Source organism: Pipistrellus kuhlii, unplaced genomic scaffold, assembly GCF_014108245.1.
Source record: "Pipistrellus kuhlii isolate mPipKuh1 unplaced genomic scaffold, mPipKuh1.p scaffold_m20_p_6, whole genome shotgun sequence".
NCBI lineage: Eukaryota > Metazoa > Chordata > Mammalia > Chiroptera > Vespertilionidae > Pipistrellus > Pipistrellus kuhlii.
The window spans coordinates 72418042-72436125 of NW_023425562.1; the positions used below are offsets into that span (position 1 = coordinate 72418042).

At 41.7% G+C, this 18084-nt stretch overlaps 1 long non-coding RNA gene across 7 annotated transcripts in view; it reads right to left on the reverse strand.

The window, feature by feature from the left end:
- Positions 1 to 18084, reverse strand: part of LOC118708001 — a 57254-nt gene that overhangs the window by 26481 nt on the left and 12689 nt on the right. The window contains exon 2 of one of the 7 annotated variants that reach the window (XR_006740311.1): positions 1368 to 1529. The exons of the other annotated variants lie outside the window; for them this stretch is intronic. This is a non-coding gene — a long non-coding RNA (uncharacterized LOC118708001). The remainder of the gene's footprint in view (positions 1 to 1367; positions 1530 to 18084) is intronic. 7 annotated transcript variants of the gene reach the window in all.

Sequence of the window (18084 nt, forward strand, 5' to 3'; positions counted from 1 at the left end):
GCACTGATGGTTTTTTGAGCAGAGGAAGAAAATATTCTAACTGGGTAGGATAGAGGGAGTGCTCACATACATGAAGTGAAAAGATTCTTGATGGGAACACTGCACTAGTTTAGTAATGAGATTCCTGCTAACAGGATGGGAGCAGAAAGAGAAGAGAAGGTGTTGCAACAGACTGACAGTATGAGAACCAAGAGAGTAAAAATTACCTTTATTTATTTTTTATTTTATTGTTTAAGTATTATAAATAGTAGTACATATGTCTCCTTTCCCCCCCGCATTGATCTCTCCTCCCCCAACCCGCAGCATCTCCTACCCCCGTCCCAGCACTTGCCCTCACCTCTCCCTCACGGTGTCTTGCATCCATTGGTTATGCTTATATGCATGCATAAAGTCATTTGGACCCTTTCCCTAACCCTCCCCTGCCTTCCTGCTCTAGTTTGACAGTCTATCTGATGCTTCTTTGCCTCTGTATCTATTTTTGTTCAACGGTTTATAATGTTCTTTATATTCCACAAATGATTGAGATCATGTGGTATTTATCTTTCACTGACTGGGTTATTTAACTTATTGGTACATCTACACAATGGAATACTACACTGCTGTAAAAAAGAAGGAATTCTTGCCATTTTCCACAGCATGGATGGAACTGGAGAACATTGTGCTAAGTGAAATAAGCCAGAAAATGACCTTTCCTTTAGCCAGTCACTGCTGGGCAGAGTGATGCCATTTGTTCAACATCACAAGTATTTACTGAGTGACTGACTACTCTGTGCCAGGCACTGCTCTTGACATTGTGGACACAGCAGAGGGCAAGACAGATAAAGCAGTCTAACTCCCCAACCGATTCAGTAAGAGAAGTTAATGCCATTGACATAAGCAGTAAATTCATGGCTAAGAGACAGCATACAGGTTCTCTGCCTGGAATAGTCTTCCTCTAAGCTCCTTTGCCTGCAAAACTCCTACTCGTCCTTCACAACCACCTCTAACTCTCCAACAAGTTAGACACGTTTGTCCCTCATTCTTTAATTGTACTTTGCTCATTCTTCTGGCACCTCCCTTCTGAGACAACTAGAATTTTAAGGGTTTAAGACAAGCTTTTATAATTAAAATAGATTGTGAAAGTCTCTTGTAAGTTTTGTTAAAACTGTTAGGTCAAACCATTAGCAAAACTGCATTAGTAGATCAAAATCTTTAAAATGGCAGAAATTTATTATGATTGAAATCCATTCTTTTTCCTGAAAAATTGGAAGCAAGATGGACTCTGTGTACTGCCCACCTCCTCATCTTTACTCCCATGGAATCATGGGGTGGTGGTGTCGTGCAGCAAAAAGGCCCTGCATTCAGTCCCTGGGCTTTCTGGGCCATACTTGTGCTTTACTCCTCACTGGCTGGACTAAAGAACAGCTGGGTCCAGTGCACCTGGGCAGTCTTTTAGGTCAATGTGACCTACGCTGGAAAGGAGGCCATTCCACTTAAATCACAAGGTCTCTGACAAGGATATCAACTCTGCAGAGCCTTGGCTTTCTGACCTGCTAAGGAGAAAGAGGGTCCCTGTGAGGATTAAATGGTGGAAAAATTAAAAACTTCTGTCCCTCCCTCCTCACTACCCTGTTCCTGGCAGGTATTCAATAAAGCATTTTGTGTTAGTGTTTGTGTGTGTGTGTGTGTGTGTGTGTGTGTGTGTGTGTGTGTGGTTTGTTTGTTTTATCAAATAAGATTCACAACTTAGGGCTCCCATTGTACTTGTGTGTATAATTCTTTATCCTGTGGCTGCCTGTCCCCAGAGACATCTCTGATAGTAGTTCTTAAAGACAGTTTCTGAGGGAGACCCAAGACTGAGAACCCCAGGAAGTCCTCAGGACAACTTTAAGAGGCTCCTGCATTCTTTCTTCAGCTCCATGCTTGCCCCTATAGTCTATCCTTCCCACAGAAGCATCTGGGTTCACAGTTAACATTATTCCCAGCTGAACACCTATCACTGATTCCCCCCAGAGCTAATCCTAATCTTTCACCCTGACATACATCCCTGCTGGCAGCTCTGATTCTCTCTCTCTGAGATATTTCCTCAAGCTTGACACTCAGTTTGTGGGGTATTTAAAAGAAGGGTCTGCCAGGTAAGCTACAGCAAGTCATGCAGACTATCCATGGTTGGCTTCCTCTTCTATAAAATGAGAATGAGGATTTCTCAGAGGTTTCTGCAAAGTTTAAATTAATATATATATATATATATATATATATATATATATATATAGGCTCAATGTGGAAGAGCAGCCTTTCTAGAGCTTCCACATTGAGCTAAATGCCTCCATTTGGTTTTCTCAGGCATCCATTCATCCCTCTACTCTAACACATTTCTTATTATAACTAAAACTATGGTGTATATATTTCTACCTTCCTTCCAGTCTATAAACTTTAGAAGGTGAGGAAATGTGATATCTCCATCTTTGCCATCTCCATCATACAACAAATTGGCTTGTTTTGAGGAACATGAATAGACAGACAAAGAGACAAACAGATAGCTAGATAAGAAAATTGAGAAATCTATTAAAATTTCTAATTTGTTTTCTGTCTATGCTCATCCTATGCCTTGTTAATAATATCAATATAAAAATTGTATTCCAAAAAAAAATCATGCTATAGCCTCAGTCACAATATTTTAATTAAGAAAAATTAAGTTAAAATATATAATGGAATTGGCATATGTATTACATATGCCATGTAGATTTTATAACAATAGTAGTTAATTTTTATTGAATACATACTGTATACCAAACAAGTTGCTAAGGGCACCATCTTTTTAACTAAGTTGATCTTCAAAACAGCCTTGCAAGGGAGATGTTCACATCCTGATTCTATACTTTGAAGGTTTAAGGAAATGCTCAAGGGTAACACAGCCTGGTACAGAACTTGGAATTTGTCTTTTTTCCCCCCCTTTCCTGTATATTATGGGTTGAATTGTGTCCCCCTTGAAACAGATATACTGAAGTTCTAAGCACTAGTGCCTCAGAATGTGACCTTATTTGGAAACAATTTTTACAAAGATAATAAAGTAAAAATGAAATCATTAAGGAAGGCTTTGAACTAGTATGATTGGTGTCCTTAGGGAACAGGGAAATTTGGACAGAGAGACAGACATGCACAGAGGGAACATAATGTAAAGGGATAGAGACACAATGAGATAAAGGCATGAAGACTAGAGTGATGCATTTATGAGCCAAAGTCTCCCAGCAAACTAGCAGAAGTTTGGAGAGAAGCATGGAAAAGAGTCTCTCTCACAGCCTTCCAAGGAACCAACCACACCATCATCTTGATTTAAACTTCTAGCCTCCAGAACTGTGAGATGATAAATTGATGCTGTTTTAAGCCATTCAGTTTGCAGTACTTTATCACAGCAGCCCTCGAAAAACAGCATATTCTGCTTTCAAAGATGTTGTTCTTAAACCACTGAGGAGCTGAAATCACTTTATGTGGGTTTGTCTGTCTCTCCATTGAGTAGGAACTCTTTGGGGGACAATATAATTCTTAAACTTGCGACCCCCCAATTCACAGAACAGTTGCTGACATAGCTCAAGTGTCCAAATATGTTTAATAAATGAAAATCTATTGTAATAATAACATTTTTCTTTCAATTTTAATGTTTCAAATATATTTTTAAAAAGTATGTTTATAAATTATCTTTCAGAGCATATTTGAAAAGGACAAGGCAGGTTACATGAAATGTGTTGGAGAAGTAGGGAGAAAACTCGAGCTGGGTTATTATATGTAATAGACACACATCTTCCCAGCATGCACCCACCCAGTCCTTCCTGTGGGCCCATCACTCACTCCAAGTTGCTTATGCCAGCGAGGGACATCATCTAGAAAGTTCCAGTTCATGAAAACCAAAAGTGCATCCCGGTCAGTGATATTTTTAAAACAAAAATTGCAAGTACACAATCAGACAAGTACACTTATTGAAAAAAAAAAAGGCAGAATGTTTGAAAGTGGCACCTCCTAGCAAACCTGCTGACACATGCTCAGGCATGCAGGCATCAGGACTAGGGGGAGGGAAGAAAATTATAAATGATTAATTTACTCAACAACCCTTACTGAACACTTTCAGTTCTCAACACTGTGCTAAGTACTGAGAGCCATGAGGTAAATGACTCAACCTTAAAGGTTCATATTCTCATGAAGAGATGGGGGGAAAACTATGGGTGAAAATACCAAGTTAATTGTTATGGGTTCCAATGGCTCAGCACAGTGCTCAGCTTACCCAGACAGGGTGGGCATTTGAGTTGGGTTTATCTCCATTTTAAAATGCACAAGAGAGGTTGAATGCTGGTTGAAGGCCATACACCTTAAAAACCTAGTTGGCTCAGCCGAGACTGGTTTGGCTCAGCGGTAGAGCGTCGGTCTGCGGGCTGAAGGGTCCCGGGTTCAATTCCGGTCAAGGGCATGTACCTTGGTTGCGGGCACATCCCCGGTAGGGGGTGTGCAAGAGTCAGCTGGTCGATGTTGCTCTCTCATTGACGTTTCTAGCTCTCTATCTCTCTCCCTTCCTCTCTGTGAAAAATCAATAAAATATATTTTTAAAAAAACCTAGTTGGCTCAGAGTCATATTTTCACGATGTACAAAGTGAAGGTTAGGCGAGGCAAACTATCAATGGAGTCCCTATCCATGAGTTCCAGTGAGCTGGATCTTGAAACATTGAGGGAGGAACTGGAGAGGTTCAGAAATTGGGTGAAAGATGTTGTCAGTGAGGAGGTTAGTGTGGAACTTGTGTGGTGAGAAATAAGACTGGAAGAGTAGTTTGAGACAGAGAGAGGATGGTGAAAAAATAAGTTAAGAATATCATCTTGCAAAAAAACAGAAACTCTCTGATGGCCCTGGAGGGGTGAGCACCAAAGCAGAGTGGTTGAGGGACACTTTCCAGATGCCAGTCCACAGAGTAAAGGATGCTAGGAAACTCAGCAAGAAGGTAAGAGAGAAGGGCCTGAACATGAGTGTTGGAGGTGAGGATGGAAAAAGAAGATCAATGTAAGAGACTATCTATTATGAAAGAAGAGCTGACAGTAAATATGGTACCTCAGGAAATATGGGAGAGGGCAGTAAGAGAAGGAATTCATTTTGTAGAAATATTGGATCTGAAGAAATAACAGAACTTCCAGGTAGGGATGTCTGGCAACCAGCCAATGAAATGAGACAAAAATGCTCAGGAAGGAGGCAAGGATAGATGCTGAGTGGAGGGTACTCCACACAAAAGTGAGGGCTTTATTTAAAGCAGACAAAGCCTCTCAGATGGGGTAGTTAACAGAAAGAACAGAGAGCTGATGCTGATCCCTGGACCCACAAAGCAGCTTCCATGGAGGGCTAGAAGGAGGATGCACAGTTTAGAACATGATTGCAGCCTTAGAAGAAAATCAGTAGCTGCATCATCATAGAGCTTTCAAGTAGGAGAGGCTGATGAAGGATGTCTCTCACTGCCATGGTCACAGAGCGGGGGGCCATTGGGTTTGTGACTCAGAATTGAACCTTTGTAAGTGCTCTGTTAGCAAACAAAGCATCAGAGAGTTGGGAAGAACCCAGGTAGAAAGGCAGTTTCAGCATCACCTACAGAGGACTTCTTCAACTAGGTCAGCAGTCACCCCTAGGTGGGAAACTAAGGAGGAGTTTAGAAGAGCATGTGGCAGGAATATAGCCCTCCAGAATCCCATTTATCTCAATACTGTGACCCCCAATATTTTCACCTTGTAGTTTGGAAATTTTCAAACACATTAGAGAGAATAGTAAATTACAATAGCTCCCACAATTACCAGCTTATGGCCAATCCAGATTGATCTTTACCCTACCCACTGTGTCCCTCAACTAGTTTATTTGAAAGTTTATTCTATATATTAAATCACCTTTCTTTAATAATTTCTTGAAAGCTACTCTACAAGACACAGACTTTTAAAAGTATAGCCACATGCTCTTGATACATCTAAAAAGTTAATAGTAATTTCTGAATACCTCATAAGTATTTAAATTTCCCCAATTATTTCATACTACTGGGGGATGGTGCTTTAATTAAAATCAAGATTCATGCAAAGTCCACACATGGCATTTGACTAACATATATTTTCCATCTTTTTTTATTCTATAAATGATTCCTCCTTTTTTTGAGAATTATTTGTTGAAAAGCAGGTAATATTTCCTATTTCCAACCTTCTGGATTTCACTGACATTACTGATATGCTGCCACTTATGGGTTCTTTCACCATTTCTATTTTCTATTAGCTAGGAATTAGATCCATGATGATGTTCATGTTTTATTTTTGTCAAAAATGCATGTTTCCTGCTGTATCACATCAGAAGAGGCAAATGTCTGTGACTTCTCTTTCTTTGAAACTCAGATTGATGTGTGTGGCCATCTAGCTTATTTTCCTATTGTGAATTTCTACTTCCTTTCACTATGTTGGCAGGAAAAAACAACTTCTCACTTTCTTACAGAAAATCTAATCTAGTTTGATTAGAAGAATATTCAAGACTCTATAGATATGTAGGACAACACATATAAAACATCAGCTGTTCTTAAAGTTTAAAATTATGTATTCATATCCATGATAAACTATAGCTAATTTATCTAAAATGAAAGCCATGTTCAGAATGTGGTCTGTAATTGTCTATGGCCATACCACCCTGAACACACCCGATCTCGTCAGAATGTGGTCTGTAATTGAAATAGGTATTATTTCAATGGCCAGTGTTGCTCAGTTGATTGTGGTCCCATGCACCAAAAGGTTGTCAGCTTGATTTTTTGTCAGGGCACATGCCCAGGTTGTGTGCTTTATCCTTAAAAGAGGGTATACAGGAGGCAGCCAACCAATGTTTCTCTTCCATTGATGTCTCTCTCTCTGTCCCTCTCCTTCTTCTCTCTCAGAAATAAATAAGAACATATTCTTAAAATAAAACATGTACGGAATGCCTAATGAAAAGTATAATGGTAGTTGATCAGAAAGCAACTGATACAAACTGACCCCTCTGTGAGCATTGATAACAGATTTCTAAAAACCAACTACTGATAGTAACACAGGTGGTGCTAGAAGCTGATTTTCCTTGTCGGAAATAAAGGACCTATACTGGCAGAGAAAATGGAAAAGTAGTGATAAATACGATATTACGAAAGAAGAATTAACAGGATTTGGTAAATAATTAAAGAAAGAGAGAGTTGAGATATTGTTAGTAGCTTGACCAACCAACTCTCAAGTAATATAAAAATGTGATTTGGAAATTTCACAAGAACATGAAAAATGCCCTGCTGGTTTAGGCCAATGAACCTCTCACCCGGTGTTACTCTTAACTTTTCAAATAATCAGTGTACTCAGCTAACCCCAGAAATGTCCTAACTCATCAGAATCCACTCTTTTATCATTATATTTCTTTAAAAAAAAAAAACTGCTAATAAATAACAGGAGTCCCACTGTTAGAGAATAGTCTAAAAATCTGAGCCATGTGCCAAGTAGCACATTAAGGAAATAAAAATTAACCTATTTATCTGAAAAATACCCAAATGCTTCATTTCCTGTGCAGTGAATTGGTTAAGTAAATACATTGGGGAGCTGCCAACACCCTGCACATATAAAGAATTCTATAGAATAAGTTAAATTGTGAGCTCTCCCGTACAGTCAGTGTTGGTAATGATCCTGTGCGTGGCAGAGCCTAGGGGATGAAAGCTTGAAGACTGACAAACTAGGCATGAGCCGCCACCTGGGAGCCCAGACCTGAGCCCTGAACATGTGGAGGGAAACAGGTGGGAAAAGCTAAGAATAAAAATCTGAGAAAAACTATCCTATCCTGGAACTGGCCTCCAAAATGCTTATTAGAAGCAGTGCATTAGAATAAAGGATGGCGATCTCAGTGGGTTAGGATTTCAGTGGCGAACCTTCCAGCTAGTCACTAAACCTATTTATCAGTAGACATTCTCAGACCAGAAAAACCTATTTACCAACCCATTCTTATCTATGTTGGTGCAGGGCAAGGTCTCCTCACTCCCAGGTACTTCCCTGAAAAGAGACTCAACTACAGATGCTGCCCACATGGCACAGAGAATCAGGTGTCAATCAGGATGACTGAGTGGGACTGCTGGTGCCTGGAAAGAGCCTTCCCCAGACAACCAGACCCTCTCAGTTGTGTGCCTGCTGCTGAGGGGCTAAGGGTTTTTTGCAAGGAGTCCTGGTGGTCTGGTGTGAACGGAATCTGTATTTCCTATGAACAGAGAATGCTTTGCAGGTAACGAGAAGGAATTAGTCATCTCTTCTCCACTTAAGAAGAAATCGGAGGAGGTTTTGTTACCGGGAAAAAGATCCTGGTTCTTGTAAGAAAGGAGGTTCTGTATGTCAGAAGGAGGCCTTGGCAGTGCAGGAAACAGGAAGGAAGAAAAACAGGTGAGAGCATTGGGCTAGCAGATTGGGATCCCAGCACCTTCCCCTGGTGGTACTTGAGCCTCACTTGAGACAAATTCTTGAGATAATCATAAAAAACCATAGCAACCTTGTTGATGTTGGGATTTGCACTGAGACTCCAAATCTAGGGGTAGGGCAGGTGAAACAGGTTTGGGTTTCTTTCACAGAGCAAGAAAAGAATGTGAGGGCTTTTTAGTGAATTTGAAGAGCTGACTACTGACCACTTATTGGCTTTGCTCACACCCTATTCCACCCCAGGTTTCTATAACGAGAAATGAGTCCAAAACACATCACCACACTGGCATCATTCATTTCCAGGAAACTCTGAGAAGCAGTTTCTTTAAAAAATAGTCTTTGAAATGGTTTTGTTTGAGAGAGAGAGAGAGAGAGAGAGAGAGAGAGAGAGAGAGAGAGAGAGAAGAGAGAGAGAGAGAGAGAGAGAGAGAGAGAGAGAGAGAGAGAGAGAGAGAGAAAGTACTAAGGCCAAAAGAGACAAGTTGTCATACCCATGCCTTTCACCCACATCACAGGACAGCAAAGGATGAAATGCAACCCTTAAGTCACTTGTCTACCAGTGTGTCAGAGCAGGAAAGAATCAGATGCAGTTGAGAACATGTGACATGCAGTCTCAGAGGCATGAGGTCTCTAGAATTGTGATCACAATGCTAAAATAAGGAGTAGGGCTAAGTGGTTCTCCTACATTGCTCCTCAAACATGGACTGATGAGAAGGACCAGAGAGCACTTGGAGATGCATAGAGGATAACTTTCTCAGCTGGAAATGGGAATGTGTGTGCATGTGGATTCCAAGAAGGAAACTGAAGAAGATGAGTCAACGAAGAGGAAAAGCCAGCTCGGGAAAGCACCAAGTGACTGGTCACTGCCTTGGGCAGGAAGGGCTCCAGCCCAATAGGAGCCCCTGCAGAGTGGAGCAGAATTCCTATGGGAAGTGTCCTTCAAGGGGCAACACATACCCCTGCCCACAGGGATTGGGAACCGCCATGAGCAGTAACTTTGCCAGACTCTGGCCAGCACTCACAGGGCGCTCACTCCCACAGACATAAATCAGCATTGTATCAATCCCAGGTGCACCACAGCCCTCAGGGATGGCTCTTCACAGCCACAGCAGGCATCAGAGATTATGTGAGGCTGGAAGACCGGGCCCAAGAGGAGCCCAAAGCACTCCCAAACACTGGAGGCCCCAAAGTTATTATTTCATAAGTTGTTTTTTAATTCTTTCCATTATTCTGGAAGACACTCTGATATGCCAAGTCTGCCTTGTATATTTCTCTCCCCATCACACCCTCTCCATGCGCTTTCTGCTGCTGGTGGTGCAGCCAAGAGAAGGAAGAGCCTGTGGGCTGCCTGTCCAGTGTGTGAGCCTCAGCCACCTCCCAACTGACTCCAAGGATGCCCCTCCTCTCTCCTCTCACCCTGAGGTTAGGGTGCCAAAAAGTCTGTCAGGGAGAAATGTGGACTCAGTATTTCCAGGATCCCTATTATTGAAGGCCTGGCTCACACTGATGCATTTTCAGTTCATTTTCTCTAATTCTGAGGAATAAGGTCTTCAAATGTCCCCTTCTCTAAGACATACTTGGAGGCAAGGAGTTTGAGCTCTCTTGCTCTCCCTCAGGTAGCAGAGCTAGAATGGAGTCTTCCCAACCACTGCACAGGGAAAAGTGCCACAGGGAAGGGAAGTGGGCTCTTTCCTAAGAGGACAGAGACCAGGGGCTCCAGAATCAAAGCGGGTTGGCCCTGCCCTCTCTGCTTGCATGACCTCAGGAACATGACTCAACCACATCGGGTTCAGTTTCTGTGCAGGTAAGGCATGTTATCCTGCCGGTGATGCTGGGAACACGAAAAATGTGCAATCATTCCTCCTTCAAAATGTGACCATCTCCAGTTTTTCCCTCCTCTTTTACTCTTGATTAAGTTCCACAGTGTGGCTGACCATGAATTTTTATGACTGCTAGGAGCATTTTCAGAGCACTTTATGTTTAAACCAATTAACTGCCACGATGTTTTGAATTGAATTTTAAAAAGTCTGCTGCTTGTGTTTACAGATACTTATGGCATACACATGGTTAATGCTATTTTTTAAATGGTTTTTGGTCCTTTCTTTGGAATATGTATTAAAAACACACATCTTTGTACAAATCCCTTTCCTTTACATCATGAATGTAATCTGGAGCAGTCAGATCACAATTCAGAGAATTTAGGATGCCCTCACCTTTCTATTCCTTGGCCAACATTAGAGTCAGGATGACCCTAGAAATATGTACCAGCCTTCACTTGTTTTTGCTTCCAAAAGCAGTGACAGAATAAGTTGCTATTTTGTTTTGTTTTGTTTTGTTTTGTTTCCCATACATAAGGCCTCACAGGCCCTGAAACCTGGGCTGCTGGCATTTTAATTAATGTTAATGCTGGGCTGACCCTCTCCCTTCTCCCCCACTGATCTTTTAGTAAGGAAAATAAACTAGCAAACCAGGGAAAGGCTACATATGAGTGCGTGGACCTCCTGCAAAAGCTAACCCTCAGGCTGATTGACCAGACCTGTCACAAGCCCACCACCTCCAGCCAATTTGGAAATTTTCAGTTTAAATAGAAATCATTTGTGGGTGGGGTTGTAATATTTCTCCTTTTGATAAAATCAAATACTCTGGGGCCTCCCAATCAGCTTTGAGTCTCCATTTTCTCATTATGGGGATCATTTTTATTCTGAGATCAGTATTACCAGCATGTGCTAACACTTCACCACAGAAGAGATACACGGCAAATGCCTTCAAATTCCCAAAATCTGGCCTAGAAATCAACCTGATATTTAAATCAACATGGATATCCTTCTGTTGGGTCAAAATATAGTCACAGTATCTCCAGAGATGTTGTGATTCTTTCTCCCTTTCTATCCAACGCTCTCCCGCCCCCAACCTGCATGGCTTAAGCATTTTATCCAGTTTAAGCGATGGGGATTTAAATTGCTATTTTAGTGGAAGAGGCTTGATTAAAACCCGTGTCCTCATCAAATTATTGGACAGTGGTTCTTGGGCTCTGTTTACCTTAGTGTCAACCTTAATTTAAATTCTGCATAACTGTATTTGCTTCGCTAAATGCATGCACCCAGGAACACACCACAAATTACTTTGCTTTATGAGCAGTCTCTTTGTCTATCGCAAAGTGTTTTGAAATTAGCACCATAAGTAACTAGCTGTAAGTGTCACTCGATCTCCTTAATGCCTCATTAATCAAACCTTGTGGCAGCTGGTGTGATGACCAAGCCAGTCTCACATAAGATCAGTATCACTTGCTCCTTGCCTCTGACCGCAGTCCTTCAAACTCGATTCATTATTTGTGTTTGTGCATTTGCCCTTTGCCGTGGCACGCTTTCCTTGCAGGCCTCCCCACACGGGCAGCTGTAATACTGCATACCACTCGCATGTTCATTCTTTGCAAAAATTGGCAATAAAAAAAAACAATTTCTTTCATGGAGAAACCCATGATCTCAAAAGGAAGAAAGTCATTTTTCTGAGTTAGCCACAATAATTCAACATGGTTCTCAGATCACACTTAAAATGTCATGCTGGAAAATTTTTCCTGGACAAGTTTTTCTTTATGTGGAGAGTTAGAGAGAGAGAGAGAGAGAGAGAGAGAGAGAGAGAGAGAGAGAGAAAGCACATTTACCCAAACAGACTCCCATTTCCTCGTCTTGACCTCAGTTTTCACAAAGCAGGAATGCATTTAGTCTAAGCACCTAGTCGGGAATTAAAAGGGTGTTTGCCCTTTATTGTGTAAATAAGAACACATCTGCACTAAATACAAAGTTTTAAAATGTGTGCTTGCAAAGAAAATGCAGAACTTGTACTTGATTGTTTGATTACAGTCCTTATAGAAAAATAGATTATCATCTATCCATGCCAATTGATGCAAAATCATAGCAAAAATTATATATTTTATAGGATCCTTTTTTTTTTCATGGTGCCATCAAACACTTGCAAATGTCTAAAGAGAACTCTTCCCTCATATTCCATTCCTTCTCCCTGCATCTCACACACACACACACACACACACACACACACAGACACACACACACACACACACACACACACACACACACACAGTTTTGACTAAATTTCATATAGCCCTTAACATTGCCTAGCAGCTCTACTGGTCTATGGCCACAGGGTCATTTTACATGACATCTTGAGCTCAGCATGGGACACGTCGTCGCGTGGGTATTTCTCTACAGAGAAAGCCCTGTTCCCTCCATAGGAGACACACAGCCTGAGCAGAGAGTGCTGAGCCTCCGAGCCAGACTGACAGGTGCTCAAGAGGGCAGCTCTTCTCAGAGCAGAGTCCCCCTGGGAGGCCTTCAGCTCCCTGGTCCTTCCTCCTGACCACCCAGAAGAAAATATATACGGGGTGTTTTGTTGTGTTTTGTTTTTCTGGGAGTTTTGTCAATGTGAAAACAAAATAACAAACAATCAAACCCACAGCATTGAAACCTCGTATTTCCAGGTGGGCTTCTGGCCTGTGAATGTTTAATGCAATCATAGTACTAAACCATTCATTTTCTTTGGGGTTAAACTTTTTGCCTTTTCAACTTGTAAAACTATTCAGGCTAAACAGACCTATTACAACAGAATTAAGCATTTGTAGCCTGTCTCCCAAAACCAGCATTGAAGGCAAAACCCACTGAATTGGAACGCCCTACAGTGAGAATCTGTATTCGATTTTGACTTTAAAATCAACGAAATGATAATGGTACTTGGCGCTTATTTTTATGTTATTATTACGTCTGTTTTCTCTAATGGCATTTACAATAGGCTCTGACTTTAAAAGAGCAAATGTGAAAGATCACCTTGATTATACTTTAGGTGACATTTACTCTGATTAGAGGTGCAAATTGTGGCAATGACAAAAGTGTATTTTATGTCCTATCTCCAGTTCATCTCCTTTTTACTCAATCCAGCAACCTCTACTTATTAGGATTCTGAACAAAATGAGTGTGGAACAGAGAATCCCAAAATGGTTTTTAAAAATGACAAGTCTCCCCTAAAAAGTTTTTAAACAACCAATTCAAAACATTTCCCTCTTTCCCGCTGCCAGAAAAGCCTGGTTATTTAAACGAACATTCTGCCTCGACCACGCTTTCCTACATTACACACACACACACCTCCTTCCCTGCCATTTGCCAAAAGGCACCATTTTGGCTTGGAGAACAGTACAAATCACTGGACCCTTACATTTACATGCTCCACGGAGATGTGTCTGATCACAGTCAGAAAAAAAGATCAGAAAGGAGACACAGGCAATGTTATAGCCTTTGCTTCCCCCTGCCCTCTCCATTCTCCCCCTCACCATCACCTTGTAAAATAAAAGGGAGAGGAGGCTAACCTGTTACAGTAAAGACACCCCGAGATTTAGGGGGATCAGTGCAGCCTTCCTTAGCTGCCAAGCTGCAGCTGTGCTCTTATCTGGCCGAAGGAGACAGGAGACAACAAAAGACCCAAAGCAGGGATAGTGGATGCCTGGGAAAACCACTGCCCCGGCATTGTGGTGCCCTTCTGTTGAGCAAATAGTTCAAACTGTTCATTCCCATCTTCTATTCTTTCCCTGGTACATTGTTTGTGCCCTTGCATTTCATTCTGCAAGGAAGGTTGCTCTCTGGGCCTATAAGCAAACAGTCCAGAAAAGAGCCAGCCAGCCTCTTCCTTTCCCCGGAGAACTAGCATTTTTATTTCGGCTCCAAGCTGTCAAAGACCTGGAGAGTTGATGTCAGTGTCCTGAATTAATTGCTTTAAGCTGGAGCAAGCTCCACAGGCTACCAAATGTCCAGAAGATGTTTATTAATAACACTTCCTCCAGGATTCTGGCTTCAATCTGTCCCTCAGTGGTGGCCTTTATCCGGCAATCACCCTCTCACCCTTGGCCTCTTGGTATTTGGGGGTGGGGGTGAGGGTTGAAGGGGGGGGGGGGGCCAGGAGTTGCCCAGCTCTCTTCTTTCAGTCGTTGAGACAAAATTTAGAATTGCCTGTGTGTAAAAATTTTCACCTATGTAATGAGACCCGTATGATGAACATCTTTGTTCCGGCCCAGGAGGGTAGCAGAGTTATAAAAACCACAAGTGTGACCCCTGAAATGAGCTGAGGTACAGAAAGCTGCAAGGACATTGCTCTGTGGAAAGCTCATTTAGCCAATGCAATTAGCAAAGGGAGCAGAAGAAATCACCTGCCTCTAGTCCCTTCCCCACCTTCTCCCCCCAAAAGAAAATGCAGTGAGGCTGAGAACATGATGCAAATGGAAGTGATCCTGGTACAAAAAAAAAAAAAAAGAGCCTATTTAAAATGAAATAATAAACCAATTTATATACCGATATAAGACCAGGATCGTGAGTGCCATTGTGTAATTTTCCACTTGACTTTTCATTATCTACCTGAACAAAATCAATCTATATGTATGGGATCAACATACAATTCCGGAGATAAAAGCTGGAAATAAATGTGCTTTGCATATCCCGGAGATAAAAGACACAGTCCCTCGGACTGCCTTTTCTTCTCCAGCAGATGCGTTTATAAAATAAATTGTGTGTCAAGGAAATAAAAAATAGAGAGAGGGAGGGAGACAGAGTGGTGTATCTTGAGTGTTGACTGCTTTGGCTGGAAATATTGATCCCACAAATGAGCAGTGGTTAATAAGTACCCTCAGATGATATCGGGTCTTTTGCCCTAGTTTACCCAGAGTGCAGTCTGGGTCAATGTTCCTCTCAACCAAACCTCCCCACCTACAAAAAGAAAAAAGAAAAACAACTTCCTCTATTAACATGGATTTAAGGCTGAGCACTTCCAGGACCTTCAAAGCCGCTCCACAGAGACAAAGCACACTGAAAAATCACATTATGTCAGTGCCACCCCCACCTTGACAGCAGCAAATGGCCAGCATGTGAAGGACACTCAGTCTTCAAAAGGGAAAGAGAGAAGGGCCGAGTGCCTTGGGGTTGACATTTTTACTATAAACGAGTTGAGTTTCATTCTTTGCACGCCCTTCCTCACCCCACTAATTAGAGATAGTATTAGGAACAGTTCAACTCTCTCTACAACGTAGAGTCTATATGAGCCGTACTCCAGTCTGGTGGCCCCCTTCCTTTTGGAATGTGGCACTGTCTATACCACATGTGTGAGCCCTGGAGGCAGATGACAGAGGCAGTGACCAAGGTGCCCTGGGCTGCTCACGTGCCTGCCAGGTTCAGGGATTCCAGGGAAAGTGCCCACTCTGCTGGCCTGGAAGCTTCCTGGGGCCTCTTGACACTCTGGCCACTGCTCTCCTTTCTGTGAGTCACGGTCTCATTTCCCGTGCTATATGGGCCACCAACGAAAGGCCCACGGAGGATGGGTGCCAACTGCCTTTCCCAAAAAAAAACAATCACTGAATTTGTGAGCTTTTTCTGGTTGTTGAAAAGTAATGATGTCTTAGGCCAGTCGCTCAATGATTTATAAAATTTGTTCACTGACCATTATTTATTCATAACAAGTTTTAGTAACTCCAAATGTCTTCTTGGGCAACTTGACTGTCACAAGTTCCATTTGTCCAATAGGACAAATCAGCACTTGTATTGTAATATCTTTGTGTTGATAAGTCCTAATGGTAGTTGATCTGGAAGGTTGGTATAAATCTATAAATCTTTTTATTTTCATGCTCTCTTTTCCCTTATCACAAGAGCTCTATCCATTTGGACCATCACCTGTTTTGTGTCATATTCCTCATGGGAAATTTTGAAGAAAGCATCCTAAAACAATCTGAAAGCGGGATGTGGCCTTTAGGGAACCTTTAGGTGATGGTCAAAGTTCCCCATGGGGAGAAACTCGTTTATGCACTTTCGGTCATGTGAGGCTCAGGGAAACAAATGTCCTCCCTCCATCTCATCTTTTTGTCCCAGTAGCTGCGAATAAGCAAATCTAGAGAAACATACGACTGCAGTCAAGGAAAGTAAAACAGGAATTAGAATCATGTTTGAAAAGTGAACTACATCCTGCTGGAACATTTTGAGAAGTCCCTATATTTTCATTACAAATGGATGCCTTCTATGCCAAGAGTACTGAGTCTCCCTGAACTGAAAGTATATTTTATCCGTGGTTTAATTTCACCATTGTCCAAACACTTACTCGGAGCACTAGAGAACCAGTATGATAACTCATTAAATTTACCCATCATCCAGATAGTCCTGTAAGAGTGTTGTGCCCTAAGCTCCATGAGGAAGGAGAGTGCACCAGAAGAGGATGTTTCTACTTCCACAGACACATTTGCTTGTGCCCCACAAATGTCATTGCTGAGTAACATCAACACCATCTTCTCAGTCAGGGACAAAGCTCCATTGACGAGCAGAATTCTGACTCAGCGTCGGATTGCAATCCATGTTTATAAAATAAATATTTATTAAACAGAAGAAACTGAACATTTCTAAAGGTATTCTTAGGAATAATGTCAGGGGAAGAAAATGGACAGTCAGAAGTCTAGTAAATATAGTCAGATAAATAGAATAAAGCAGGAAGTTATCATTAATGTTTGCTAGCTTTGACATTTTAAAAAACATATATCAGCAGTTAAAATCTTTAAAGGAGGAGATGAGGAGTGTAAACAAACTCGGGAATGAGGGTGCAAATATGCACCTATTGGTCCTGTTGGCTGGGCTAAGACAATACTCTCAGGCTGTTGGCATCCTGCAGTTGCTGAGCATCTACTAGAGCCTGGGAAACTGGAATTGTATCTGAATCGCGCAAGCAGGCCTGGTCATACTTATCTCCCCAGGTATCATAAGCTAACTCATTTCCTTCTCAATAATTGCCTCACTCTTGCCTTCTAGTGTGTGCTCTGAATCTTTAAAAATAACCAATTATAGCCCTAGCTGGTTTGGCTCAGTGGATAGAGTATCCTACTGTGGACTGAAGAATCCCAGCTTTGGTTCTTGCAGAGGGCACATGCCTGGGTTTGGGTTCGATCCCCAGTAGGAGGTGTGTAGGAAGCAGCCAATCAATGATTCTCTCTCATCATTAACATTTCTCTCTCTCCCTATCCCTTCCTCTCTGAAATCAATAAAAATATATTTTTAAAAATACAAATAACCAATTACAGAGCACTCTTGATCTCCACCAATATATGAGACTCACCCCCCCAAAAAAAAAAAAATACCCCAACATGTTCCTTCATCCCAGGCTTAATGAAGAAATAAAGAACCCATTTTATAGATGAATAACTAAAATGTCATCCATGCCCTCTGTGGTGGAGTTTACTCTTTCTAAAGGCCAAATAGGAATGTTTTCCAAAGTAGGGTTTTTGGTGTTTTTGGTGTTTGTTTTTGGAGGGCTGGTAGGTAGGAAGGAAACCTGGATGACACAGAGCGTTAAATCAGAATCTCCTGCACACTCCTCTGGAATCAGCCACTTGAGCTCAGTAAGATAAAATTCCTCCTCTTGGGTCTCTGACTTGTCAACACAGAAATCCACTCAGAAGAGGGTGAGATATAGAAATAAGGTCAGCAGAGGGATTTGCTGTGCCCTAAACATGCCACACACTTTTCACAGGATTTAAAATCTCCTTCAAGTGGCCCTAGCTCAAGAGAGTTGTTTAAGATGAAAAGAAAAATAATTTAACTCATTGATAATGACAATCTG